The 15,141-nt window shown below is 39.0% G+C and overlaps 1 protein-coding gene across 6 annotated transcripts in view; it reads left to right on the top strand.

Annotated features, from left to right (window-relative positions):
- The window catches only part of ppp4r4 (protein phosphatase 4, regulatory subunit 4), a 140,626-nt gene that overhangs the window by 48,928 nt on the left and 76,557 nt on the right, over positions 1–15,141 (top strand). The gene's annotated exons all lie outside the window — the stretch shown is intronic.

Consider the following 15,141-nt stretch of genomic DNA (forward strand, 5'->3'; position numbering starts at 1 on the left):
GTGTGCCTCTTATGTGGAGGATGTAAAACATGTGTTGGTCAGATATGATTAATAAGGAGCATCCAGACGCTGCCCTTGATGAATTTGCTTCTTCCAATTATTGATAAACATGCACCTGTTAAGAAACTGACTGTTAGAACTGTTAAGGCTCCAGGGATTGAAAAAGATGGGGCAAAAGGAGTGGCTAATAAGTTTTGGCTACACATCTGACTGGCTGCAAATTTGAGAAATGTGACTAAACTGAACAGAAAAAAACTATATTATGAAGCCAAGATCAATGATATAAAGAATTGAAAAAAAAAAAAAAAAAAAAAAAAAAACACTTGAGTACTTTAAATTATGGGCAGAAAGACATTCAACTCCATCTTTCATCAAATCAGATGGCTTATTCATCACAAAACCATTTTATGTTGCCAATTATTTTAATGATTACTTCTTTGACATGCTGGCAAACTTATGCAGGAAATACCAACAATGAACAGTGAGCCATCGTATTCATGCATAAAAATTTTTTTTTTTAAGAAAAGCATCGCAAGTTAGAATTGTGTAAAGTCAGTGTGGGTGAGGTGGAAAAATTAGCGTTCAATTATGACAAACCTGGCATTGACAACTTGGATGGAAAGCTGCTGATGATGTTAGCTGACTCTATAGCCACTCCGGTCATATCTTTAATCTGAGCCTAGAGGAAAGTCTTTGTCCTGAAGTCTGGAGGGAAGCCAAAATAATTCCACTACCCAGGAGTGGTAAAGCAGCCTTTACTGTATCTAACAGCAGATCTATCAGCTCGCTGCCAGCTCTTAGCAAACAGCATTAAACTGGCAGCGTTGCCAGCCAATTACTGTAATTGTATAATTTCTTATTGTAAAACATTATACAACATCCCTGCTGTAAAGCAACATCACAGTATTTACCTGGCAACTATGCTGCCAGTATAATGCTGTACATTTACAGGGAAAAGTTTGTTAATAAACCAATTGCAAAGCTCAGGTTGCTCAGGCCGGCGGAGAGCCACTGACAGGCAGACAATAAATGAGCAATCCATATTTAGTCTAATTTATAATGCATCACCCTTATGCTAAATGCTAAGGATCATGCCATTAATTTGTTACTTGGGAAAAGTATTTCTATTCTATTTCATCTTCAAATAATATTTTTGCAGGAATCTCCTTGCGAATGCTTTTGCCGAAGATTGTATCTCCGCCGGCCTGGGCAACCTGAGCTAACCTGTTGTAAAACCGCCTCTCAAGCACTCAATATTGGGAGTTGAGAAATAAGTCTGTCAAAGTGACAATTTTAAATGTCAATGTAAAAACATTCTTAGAGTAGCCTAATTGACAAATAACTCCCATGCTGTCAACAGATCTTCCCTGAAACCTGCATATTTTAGCCTTACAAGTTTATAGATAAGCATGTCTTGGTTTCCTTGAATGAGGAATTTTATGTATTTGGTTTTAATTGTAATGTTGAAATATTTTATAGGCTAAGGGTGGCCAACCATTCTCTAGGCGAGCCATAATGGAACAGTGCATCATTCTTGTTCAAGTGGCTAAAAAGTTAAAATGTCAAGCCCTGAATGGTATATCCTCACTATATGTAAAAAACAACCTTATGGTCAACCTTAGTCCCAGCTATGCTAGTAAACACAAAACTAGTAGATAATCTGTCTACAATAGCATGTCACCATTTACAATGTTTGATTGCATATGGCCCTTGTACTTCTGCTTCATTGCTAGTTTACCTTGGTTTGTTAACTGTTACATACAACTCTTGGAGGGAACGCAACCCCCTGCTACACTTAGAGTCCCCTCTCCTACCTACTCACTACTTACCTCTTAACGCCACCCGGCGCGCTAACCAAAATACAGGGGGTGGTCCACCCAGGTCTTACCTAGTGTGCATAGACAGAGTATATATTACGGGTATATGTATGCCCACAGTCCTCTTGCCTAAATGCTCCCAAGGTGCCTTCCCTCCTGGGAACAAATGAAACAGAATAAGTCAAACTCAGTGAACAATTTGAATAAATCAAAAACACCAGGTACTATAGCAAACGCATACCTCTGCAGGACCAGCTACAAAATACTTTACAACAAATGTACCAAGCCAATACAAAGAAGCTCTCCCTCTTTTTGATAAAGGAACACTGGCTTTTATCCAGCTGGAGAAGGAATTGGTAATTGAAAACAGCTGTTTCCCCTGACGAGAGGGAGGGTTTAGAGCTCCAATCATCGATGGGGACGACCAATCAGCTGCTTAGAATCCAGGAAGCCATTTCCTGAAATACACACATACAAACACATACATACCCAAAACATAGAAACTGGGGAACGTAACATTAACAATAGATGGAATGCAATTTACTCCACTGGGGTAATAACTTTTTGACCCTCGCAACCTCTGCAGATGAGCTTTGTGCCTCTTATCTGACTCATGCTCTCTCACACACACACACACACACACACACACACACACACACACACACACACACACACACACACACACACACACACACACACACACACACACACACACACACACACACACACACACACACACACACACACACACACACACACACACACTCTCTTTCTCCCTCTCTCTCTTTGCTCTTTTTCCCCTGCTGGAGGATTAGGCGATGCCTAGGCATGAAAGGAATAGTCATGCTTTCTATCCCTGCCCAAGAGTTTAGAGAAGAATGGATTTGCCTGGTCACTAGAACTGTGTCAACAAACGTGTGTGGTTGACGTCAAGGATGGCACAGTGAGCGCATTATTGCCTTTTAGTGCACAGCTTCCTCTTCATCACATTCAGACAGCGATTTGAAAAGTGACAGCTCCCAAGAGTTAGCGCGAGCCTGTGAGGCAGCAATAGACTGACACGAAGAGAGCGCGCCATCTCACGCTAACCTCAGCCAGACCTGAGGTGTCAATCTCACACACACACACACACACACACACACACACACACACACACACACACACACACACACACACACACACACACACGCACACACACACACGCACACACACACAGCATGCCATAAAAGGGCCTAGCCGTTCAACCTCCCCTCTCTGTGTCATGTGCATTCCAATCAGCTTTTAGCACTTATGCTCAATATGCACAGCTAACTAATGGCCAGGAAACAACAGGGGTTGTGTCCACCACTCCTCTGAAACTATTTAACTGTTCAAACTCCATTGAACTCCAACTATCCATTCCACAGTCTCAGTTCCTTAATATGAAGCTTCTCCTGCGAGAAATCAACCGTTTATTGACTCCCAAAAAGTGGACTCTAGTAGCCTAAACTTTGGTGTGTTGACTGTAACTGGACTGCTACACAGCAAGTGTAACTTGTACAGAGTGTGAGACGCTCCCATTCATTTCAATTAAACTTGGGCGTAAGCAGCTTGGCTCTGCGAGAGGCTCGCGCTGCTCAGGGTAAATATTGCTCAGGTTTCATTTTCAAGAATTCAATGCACACGGCTCACGCCAAGTACACTTGATCAAGTGGCGCTTACGCTCTGCTCACTCTGGAAAAAGTGACAAGTCAGTTGTCAGTTTGATAACATGGTTTTGTCATATGGAGACATGTCAGTATTGTTGATGTTTTTAAGAATTAGGTGTGTATGATAATGTCATATGGGTGCCTATGCTGTTGCCAATAGGCTACGTGCCGTTAACCATAGGCTCGATGCTGTAGCCAAATTACTTGAGACACTAGCCTATTTAGGCAGTCTTCCATAGCCATCTTTCACATCCATCTAAAGCGACACTGATCTGGTTTATCCAAAGTTTGGCTCTTATCTGAAGTTGTTTCATCTTCCTTCTCTGGGGTTGGGTTTCTTTTGGATATCTGGACCCACTCCTGTTCATACATGATGGGCAAGTTGTTGACCTGGTTTTTGTTTCAATTCCACTGTGTCAAATTAGGAGCCTGCCCTTGATCTGTAGCACTTTGTTGCTTTATTGAATAGGTCACAGGTAATATGTTTTGTTTTGTTGTGCATGTCTGTGTTTGCATATATTCCTCTATGTTTGTATGGGTCCATCATGTCAGTAAATGACTGGTTTGTGCAATATTTTATGTAGGGTAGATTTGTTCCCTTCAAAGCTATCAAACTACTAATTTACCAAAGGTCATGCATTGATTTACTCTATTAAAATACTACAACAACTAGGCGCAAGTTGACACCCTGGTTCGATTCCAGACTGTATCACAACCGGCTGTGATTGGGAGTCCCATAGGGCGGCGTACAATTGGCCCAGCGTCGTCCAGGTTTGGCCGGTGTAGGCCGTCATTGTAAATAAGAATTTGTTCTTAACTAATTTGCCTAGTTAAATAAAGGTTAAATAAAAATAAATAAATACATTTACCTACTAACCCCTCGTTGACATTGGACTACATTTGAATTTACATGCATAAATCACATTGTCTGTATCTGTGGATCATTAGATGATACAGTAGATCAAGTTATTCAAACAAAGTGTTTGGCTTGTTAGCATGTTTATTGTAGTGCTTATGTTGACTCTTCATGTAAATGGATGTTGGCAATACTTTCCCTTTGTTTTTCCAGTTTTTATTTTTTCATGGCCTGTGGACTGTGTCATAGTAACCTGTGGGGAGACAATGACTAAGAAGCTCTGTGAATTCTCTCTCTTGCTCTCTCTCGCTTTCAATTCAATTCAAGGGATTTATTGGCATGGGAAACATGTTTATATTGCCAAAGCAAGTGGAAATGATACTAAACAAAAGTGAAATTAACTATCAGAAATTAACAGTAAACATTACACTCACAAAGGTTTTAAAATAATATTTCAAATGTTGTATTATGGTTATGTATAGTATTGTAACAATGTGTAAATAGTTAAAGTACGAAAGGGAAAATAAATCTCTCTCTCCTCCGCCCCCCTTTTTCTTCTCCATGCAGGGCCAGTATTAGTGTTGTATTATTAGTATTGTAGGATCTCAGGGCGGACACTCTAACCACAAAGCCACTAGAAAAACCAAGCCACACTCTATTGATCCCTTTAGCTGGACTGAGGAATTTCATGGGGGGCTGGCAAAAAAGGTGTGACAGATATTAGCGACGCACAATATATCGACCTTCATATTGCTATATTTCTATGCTGATATTGTGGGACAATATTTTTTAGGCCTATAGTGTTGCCTAAACCAAATGTGATGTCCACTCATGTCCCAAAATAAAAACATCCCACAAATGTTCTGCCCCCATTGTGTAACTTTTACAAAGTGTCAACAAATTACAGTAAAAATTGTAGCTTCGATCATGATCATCATGGCCAAGAAAATCTGGCCAGAATTTTCATATTGGTGCATCCTTATGCCTACTAGTCCGAAAAGAGGTGTCTTTGTTTTAGCGATGATGCACCACTTACTGTAGGCTTACATGGTTAACACAACCCAAAACGGGTCTTCCATTTTACAGTCTTTCCCCCTTCTGTTAAAATAGCTGCAAGAATGGAAAGTTCACCCAGGGCAGGGCCCGAAGCCTACCTCCATTTGTCAAATGTAACCCAAGTCCACCTTGCATCGCTCATTCATCAGTCAAGCCTAATTACAAATGCGGGTGTGTCTTTTTACTTTCTGAAGGGCTTCCAGGTGTATCGTTATAGGGCCCCAGAGCACACTGAAGAGATCAAAGCGCTGCCCTACGGGCGTCAGCTCCTGTTACCCCATGCGCTCAGCTCCTGCCCTTTAATTGATTAAGTCATTCTCAAGCCGATACCCCACCCCAGATCGCATATGGTACCGCAAAGTGCTCTCTTGCCTCCACCTTTTGAAACACTACATAAACAGCACTAAATCTCCAGGCTCTGGACAATACAGTCCCCACAATCAACAACCTCAACAGCCGTTACCACATTTCTCTCTGTCCCAAATGGCACCCTATTCCCTATATAGTGCACTACTTTTTACCAGGGCGCATAAGCGTGCCAATCCTGGACACATCCACTATTTGATATTGCTGGTGTAGCTCGGAGCCGGGACAGCAGGCAAGGCTGTTCCCTGTTCCCGCCTCGTTATTAACTACACCTCTGCCAACAAGGCCACTGGACGAAAGTCTATTCTTGAAGGTAATGAATACTTGTCTAGAGTATATTATTTAGAGCGACACAGCAAGGAAGAGAGGCTGACGCACAGAGAGAGGAAATCTCCTGGGGTTGGCTGGTGAAAAGATATTTCGGCTCCCCAGGGGTGAAACGGACAGATGGGGTTTGGGCAAAAGTAGTGTTGGGAAAAGTAACCAATATCCCCTGTAAGGCTTCAATGACTTGCAAGTTCCATTCCTTGCAAGGTAGAGAGACGGTTAGGGCCATGGTCAACTAACCACGTAGCCTTGCAGACTTATTGGCTCAGTCGTCTCTTTAGGAACCTGCTGGCATAAACGAACATGAATTGGGGTGTGTGTGTGTGTGTACGCGTCATTACGTGCATGCAGTGTTTTCCCTAAGCGTCGGTGAAATAGCCAGTTACAGACTCATTTTCTGCAAGATTTTTTCAAAATTCACACTATCTTTTAAAATATTGGTGTGCCTGACTGGTGCAGCCTGAGTGTCGTAGATTAATAACTGAGCACAAAAATGCTAACCTCTGTTATTGTTATGGTGAGAGGTTAGCATGTTTTGGGGGTATGATATTTGTGCATCTGTAATTTTCTCACTCATCATTATTCATAATTAATTCAGGACTATTCATAATCATGGTAGCATCCACATTAATGTAGATGTGTTTAGAAACATATTATATTCTTATTTACAATAAAAGTGACTCCAAAATGACACAATACATTATTTACCATTCATTTCTATTGGGCACAAAATCATCTGAAACACAACCAGAACAAACAGCAAATGCATCCAACAAGTCACGAGCTTGGTGTAATGATTGCATGCTCGGAATATGGGACAAAATACTAAACTTTTGATTACTTTAATACAAATATAAATTAATTTATTCCAATAATTTTGGTCACCTAAAATGGGGGGACTATGTACAGAAAGTGCTGTAATTTCTAAACGGTTCACCCGATATGGATGAAAATACCTTCAAATTAAAGGTGACAGTCTGCACTTTAACATCATAGTCATTGTATCATTTCAAATCCAAAGTGCTAGAGTACAGAGACAAAAAAAGTAATAGAAAATGGTCACAATCCCAATACTTTTTGAGTTCATCCTAGACTAGAGGAAAACCTGCTTCAGTCTGCTTTACACTGGGAGAGGAATTTACCTTTCAGCATAACCTGTAACACAAGGCCAAATCTACACTAGTTGGTAAAAAAAAAAGACAGTTAATGTTCCTGAGTGGCCAAGTTACAGTTGACACAAATCTTCTTGAAAATCTATGGCAAGACTGTCTAGCCATGATCCCCAACACCTTGACATAGCTTGAATAATTTTGAAAAGAATAATGGGTAAATATCGCACAATCCAGGTGTGCAGAGACTTGCCTAATAATACTTTAAGCTGTAATCGTTGCCAAAGGTGTTTCTAACATATATTGACTCGGGGGTGAATACTAATCTAATCGAGGTATATGTGTTTTATTTTTCGTATATTTAAAAAATATATATAATTTTTCTTCCACTTTGTCATTACAGAGTAATTTGTATAGATCAATGACAAAAATATCTGTTAAATTCATTCAATACCACTTCGTAAATGTCACAGCTGTCTTCAGAAATGGACCAAAATGCAGCAGAGTTAGTATTCATCCTTCAATTTAATTAGAAAGAACACTATACAAAAACAAAAACAAGGAAACTGACAGCCAACAGTCCTGTCAAGTGCAACCACACTAAACAAGAAACAATTACCCACAACCCCAAAGAAAAACACACTACTATATAGGACTCCCAATCAAAGGCAACTCAACACACCTGCCTTCAATTGGGAGTCCAATCACCAACACAACACTTAACACACACAAAAACCCTGCCACGTCCTGACCAAAACTAATACAATTGCTCCCTCTGCTGGTCAGGACGTGACAGTTAAATGTGAAATATAAGGTGGGTGAATAATTATTGTACCCATTGTTGGTTATTTAGTTTGCTTGTCAGCAAGAACAGTAGTTTTTTTTCGGTTAGTCGTTTAGGACATCTACTTTGTGCATGACACAAGTGATTTTTCCAAAAATTGTTTACAGACAGATTATTTCACTTATAATTCACTGTATCACAAATCCAGTGGGTCAGAAGTTTACATACACGAAGTTGACTGTGCCTTTAAACAGCTTGAAAAATTCCATAAAATGATGTCATGGCTTTAGAAGCTTCTGATAGGCTAATTGACATCAATTGAGTCAATTGGAGGTGTACCTGTGGATTTATTTCAAAGCTTACCTTCAAACTCAGTGCCTCTTTGCTTGACATCATGGGAAAATCAAAATAAATCAGCCAAGACATGGGGACAAAGATCATACTTTTTCTAGAAATGTCCTCTGGTCTGATGAGACAAAAATAGAACTGTTTGGCCATCGTTATGTTTGGAGGAAAAAGGGGGAGGCTTGCAAGCCGAAGGACAACATCCCAACCATGAAGCATGGGGGTGGCAGCATCATGTTGTGGGGGTGCTTTGCTGCAGGAGGGACTGGTGCACTTCACAAAATAGATGGCATCATGAGGATTATTATGTGGATATATTAGGAAATTATATTAGGAAATTATGTGGATATATTGGAGCAGCATGTCAAGACATCAGTCAGGAAGTTAAAGCTTGGTCGTAAATGCGTCTTCCAAATGGACAATGACCCCAAGCATACTTCCAAAGTTGTGGCAAAATGGCTTAAGTACAACAAAGTGAAGGTATTGGAGTGGCCATCACAAAGCCCTGACCTCAATCCTATAGAAAATGTGTGGGCAGAACTGAAAAAGCGTGTGCGAGCAAGGAGGCCTACAAATCTGACCCAGTTACACTGTTACACCACCTTTGTCAGGATGAATGGGCCCAAATTCACCCAACCTATTGTGGGAAGCTTGTGGAAGGCTACATGAAATGTTTGACTCAAGTTAAACAATTTAAAGGCAATGCTACCAAATACTAATTGAGTGTATGTAAACTTCTGACCCACTGGGAAATGGTATGAAAGAAATAAAAGCTGAAATAAATCATTCTCTCTAATATTATTCAGACATTTCACATTCTTAAAATAAAGTGGTGATCCTAACTGACCTAAGACAGGGAATGTTTACTAGAATTAAATGTCAGGAATTGTGAAAACTGAGTTTAAATGTATTTGGATAAGGTGTATGTAAACTTCCGAATTCAACTGTACATTGAAGCTTTTGTTTTTATCCCCTGGATTTCTAACCCCTTGATGTTCTTGTTGGATCTTATTTTAATAGCTAGCATTTCAATAGCCATAATAAATAGATATGGAGACAACGGACAGCCTTGTTGTACTCCTTAAAAGCGCAATACTTGCTGAGAAGTAACCATTATTTACTATTTTACATCTGGGGTTGCTGTACATAACTTTAACCTAGTGTATAAGAGATTCACCAAAATTAAAGTAAACCAAGCATTTATATAAAAATTATTGTCGTTCTTCATCAAACGCCTTTTCAAAATCTGCTATGAAGACCAGGCCTGGTATCTTCAAAGTTTCATAATATTCAATTGTGTCAATTGTTGTATATTATCTCTATTTAAAAAACCTGTCTGATCAGGATGAATAATATCTGGTAAAACCTTTTTTATTCTAAGTGCTATGCATTTCGCCAGGATTTTCACATCGCAACATTGAAGTGTTAGAGGCCTCCAGTTTTTTTAAATGGACTGGATCTTTATACTTACCACCTGTGTCCTGTTTTAGTAGTAATGAAATCAGACCTTCTTGTTGAGTACCTGAAAGTCTACCATTTGTATAAGAGTATGTCACGAATCCCACCGAAGGTGGCTCCCCTGCCTGTTCGAGCAGCGCTCGGTGGTCGTCGTCACCGGCCTACTAGCCACCGCTGATCCCTTTTTCCTTTTCAGTTTGTATGGTCTTATTGGTTGCACCTGTTCCCTATTGTGTTTCTTGATTTGTGTTTATTTAAGCCTGTTTAGCCCGCCCAGGTTTATGCAGGATTAATTTTGCTGTCATGTATTTTGGATGTGCTGGCTGACGCCTTATTTCTCTCTCCGGACTGTTTGCCCGTTGTTTTGGGTTGGTCATTTGTTTTATGCACCCGTCTGTTTTGGCGTGACCGGTTTGGGCCGGAAGAAATAAAGACGTTGTACTATTACCTCTGCTCTCTGCGCCTGACTCCAACCACCACTCCTAGTATCCCGTGACAGAGTAATTAAAACATGATAATAATGGATCTTTGAGTACATCAAAAAAGGTCTGATATACCTCTACTGGTATGCCGTCAAGCCCTGGTGTTTTTCCAGACTGAAAAGATTTAATGGCCTCATAATTCCCTTTCTGTAAGTTGGCCTTCACACAGGTCTTTCTGTAAATGTGTTAATTTTACATTATTACTAGGAAGAAAATCCTTACAGTTAACATCATTCAGTGGAAATGGAGGAGACTGAAAAGAAAACATATGCTTAAAATATTTTGCTTCCTGGGTAACTCCATCATTTGTAACGAGTTTCTGTAAATTATTTTTGGTAGAATTTCTATGTTGAAGATTCAAGAAAAATGTTGTGCATTTTTCACAATTTTCCATCCAATTCCCTTTATTTTTGTAATACATTACACTTGATCATTTTTGAATAAGTACCTCCAATTTGTTTTTCCTCTAACCTATTTTGTGCCTCTATAGTACAGTTTCTATTACCATCTGCCTGCGCTGTAGCTTCCTCTATTTCCTTTATTATTCTAATCTCTTTTGACCTAAACTGCTTTTGTTTTAATGATGAGTATTGTATTGAATGCCCTCTAAAAGTACATTTGAAAGTGTCCCATACAATAAGGGGATCTGCTGTACCTATGTTGTACAAAAAAAGTAATTTATGAATTATTTTGTCTTAGTTAAGAACAAATTGTCATCCAATAGGCTTTGATTAAATGTCCAATATCCCCGTCCACGTGGAAATTATGTAAGAGTTATATGGAGGCCAATTAGATGGTGGTCCGATCGCATTTGGTCTCCTATTAATACTTGTTTTACTTTTGATGCCAGCAAGAACGAGACTAGGAAGTAATCAAGACGGCTAGCTTGATTAAGCCTCCTCCATGTATATCTCACTAGGTCAGGGTTTTTCAATCTCCATATATCCACTAGTTTTAATGTATCCATGATCTTTGTGATCTCCTTAAGTGCTTGAGGGTGATAGTTTGTAGAGTGATTTCCTTTACGGTCCATTGAGGTACTTAAAATCGTATTATAATCTCCCACCATAATAATAGACTGTTCCATTGCTTGTGAGCTCAATAGATTATTATATATAGTTTCGAACAAGTGTGGATCATCATTATTTGGTCCATATAGATTCATTAGCCAAATCTGTTTTTGGTCCAATAGCATATTTAAAATAATCCACCTTCCTTGCGGATCTGTTTGCACAGTTTGCACAATTGGATCAAAATTTGTATTAATTAGTATAATCACCCCTTTTGAGTTTCTTTGCCCATGACAAAAATATATTTTCCCCTCCCAGTCCTTTTTCCACCCAACCTCATCTATATTTGTAGAATGAGTTTCCTGTAAACAATAGATATCATATTCTTTCTCTTTTGGCCATGTAAAAATGTATCGTCTTTTTTTCTGTAAAGCCATTACAATTATAACTTGCTTTACTTATTTTCCCACTTACCATAATGAAAGGCAAGTTTAAATTAAACTAAAATAAGTCCAACCTTGTTTTAAGTCCACATAGTCCACGGTTCCATACGGCATGAATATAAAAATGTAATAATCTTTTCCAAAAAAATGGTATTGTTCATGCAAAAAAAATACAAATAAAATGTTTTTATAAAAAATGAATGAATCCATATTTGTACGGTGTAATGCGGTGCAAATATGTATCCTCAACAGGAGGTAGCTATCACTCACAGCCACGTTGTAATCTTCGAGTCCTTGAACATTTGGTTGTTTACATATAATTTATCCACCACTAGACAAACATTCTGCTTCTCTGCTCAGAGCCTTTTGAAAGTGGGGTACAGGGCACGTCGTCTCTCCACTATTTCATGAGGAAATTGTTCATTAATAGAGAATGGGGTGTTCTTCAAATCCCTACCCTGTTGTAACAAGGACATTTTCATTTTGTAGTGGGTTAGCATAGCTACGATCGGGCGGGGCCTTCCCTCTGCTCTGCCACTGAAACGGTGAGCTCTTTTTGCCACTGAAACGGTGAGCTCAATTGTTTCCACCTGTTTGTCCGTCATCTTGAGATTACGTTTCATGAACACTTTTACTTTTTCCTCCGTTGACTGATAGTTTTCGTCCTCCTTTATTCCCATTATAACAATATTATTTTTCATACTTCTGCACTTTAGATCGAGTAATTAGGATTTCATTGTTTTATTATAATACCGTAGCCTCTCTGTAGTGTCTTTAAGGGAGTTCATGGTAGTTTTCAATATCTTATTTTCCGCTCGTATTTCTTCCATCATTTTATTACTGTAATCCATTCCTGTTTTTAAGGCCTCAACCTCCTCCAGTAGCCCAGGCAATATATCCAGTTTTTTTAACTGCTTGCTCATGCTTGTAAGCAATGCTCTGTCTTCTGGAGACATAGTAATAAAAACGTCCCCCTCCAATGTTAAATTAGGAATTTTAAATGCGGCTTTCCTCCTGTTTCCCTCACAGAACTCAAGGAAAGGTCTTCTCTTGTTCGCTTCGATGTATCCGTTTCTTTTCCGAGCATATCAAAATGCTGATCAATAAATAGTTCCAGATTCTTTATATTATCGAGAATGTTTGTTTCGTAGTTATCAGTTAATCCTCAATTTTTGTGGTTAATTCATGGGACAAGCTGTGCCTACCATGCTGCCACCTGCCACATCATGACGTTTGTAACTGTCGATCTGATGTCAAAAAGTGTTTGGTGGTCATAGGAGATAATAGCATAAACTTTCTGTATAAAACAAGTACGAATAAACACGAAAAATATGACTAAATAGCAAAGTTGATTTGGAGCTCGTAAGACGGCAACCTTCTGCGTCTGCGCCATCTTGAATGACCCCTTTCTCCTGTAACTTCTCCCTGGCTAATACCCAAGACTAGCTAGCATGATACTTGAAACCTATGCTGTCATTTAGTCACAAGATGGGTTTAGAAAATGAGATGTTTGTAACCATGAACAACTCAACTGAAAAACACTTCCGTATCCGTTTTTCTACTTATGTCGCTCAAAAAACACTTTTTGTTGATAACTCGGCGAAACATTGTCAGACTGTGCTGCTTTTTTGCAGGGAGGTTGTCCTCCGTATTAGGAACGTGCTGGCTTCACTACAACATTTTAGCTTCTGTGCTTGTTACTTTCGCCCCGTGTTACTTTCATCCCGGTTCTCCCCGAGCTAACAGGAGCAATGAGCTTGAAATCGATCAGCTCACTGGTGGTGTGTGAGATTAATCCAATCTCTTGTAGCCTCATGGTCTCATTAGCCTGATCCAAGATCTATATTTCTAGTGGATAGACGATATGGTTAATCAGAAAATAGCCTAATTAGTGGGAAGAAAGCATTGTTGTTTAGATGTTATCACATCAAAGCAATTCTACAACTGTTCACCTATTGACTTTGAAGAACATTTGAACATTTACAGCAAATATACGGTGCCTAGTGAGTCTACACACCCCTTGCACTGTTCTTCACATTTTTGCTGCCTTAAAAGTAAATCTAAAACAAGATTCAATTAGATTTTCTTTCTACAGATCTACACAACCTACCCCACATCTTCAGAGTGAAATAAAATTATAGAACATTTTTCTAAATGCATCACAAGTGCATCTTGTTATGGGTATGTTTGTCATTGGCAAAGACTACGGAGTGTTTTAGAATAAAAATAAACAAAACAGAGCTAAGCACAGGCAAATACTAGAGGAAAACCTGGTTCAGTCGGCTTTCCAACAGACACTGGGAGACAGATTCACCTTTCAGTAGGACAATAACCTAAAACACAAGGCCAAATCTACACTGGAGTTGATTACCAACACCACATTGAATATTCCTGAGTGGCCTAGTTACAGTTTTGACTTAAATCAGCTTGCAAATCTATGGCAAGACTTGAAAATTGCTTTCTAGCAATGATCAACAACCAACTTGACAGAGCTTGAAGAATTAAAAAAAGAATAATGATGTGCAAATATTGTACAGTTCAGGTGTGCAAAGCTATTAGAGACTCACAGCTGTAATCGCTGCCAAAGGTGATTGATTGTATGTCATTTTCAATAAATTAGCACAAATTTCTAAAATCAAGTTTTCACTTTGTTATTATGAGGTATTGTATGTAGATGGATGTGTATATATATATTTTTAAATCCATTTTGAATTCAGGCTGTAACAACACAATGTGAAATAAATCAAGGGGTATGAATACTTTCTGAAGGCATTGTTTTTGTCAAAATTGCTCAAGCTCAGTAAATGTGTTTGGGAATCATTGATGGACAGCAATATTCAAAGCTTGTGCCTAATCTTCAAGCAAATTTAAGTTGGGACAGGGACTGGACCACACAGGAACACTCAACACCTTGGTGTGTCTTTTGGCATTTAACATTTGTGTAATTGTGCCACTGAAAAATAAAACTCTACGTATGATATAAATGGTCAGCAGTGTGTCGCTTTGGTGGTGCTATCTTCCACACCTAACAAAAGAGTCCCAAGTTTAGCTCTGATTGAGAAAAATAAACTCAGCTAATAATATATATTAAAATAATACTAACAAACTAATAATTTATCAATAAAATTGTTTTCTAGGTGGACAGCATCAAAGCTAGAGTTGCAAATCCCGAAAGTTCCCAGGTTTCCCAAAAAGTGACCGGAATTTGGGGAAAGTGGACGGAATGTTGCAACTAATTTAAGCTTTTTTATTGATTACTATTTGAATTTCAGTTCACTTCCTGTATTGACTGGACATGAAATGAATTGACTGCAAATGAAATCAAATTGTATTAATCACGTGCCCAATACAACAGGTGTAGACCTTACAATGAAATGCTTACTTACAAGCTCTTTCCCAA

This window comes from Salmo trutta, chromosome 35 (genome assembly GCF_901001165.1).
Source record: "Salmo trutta chromosome 35, fSalTru1.1, whole genome shotgun sequence".
NCBI classification, from domain to species: domain Eukaryota; kingdom Metazoa; phylum Chordata; class Actinopteri; order Salmoniformes; family Salmonidae; genus Salmo; species Salmo trutta.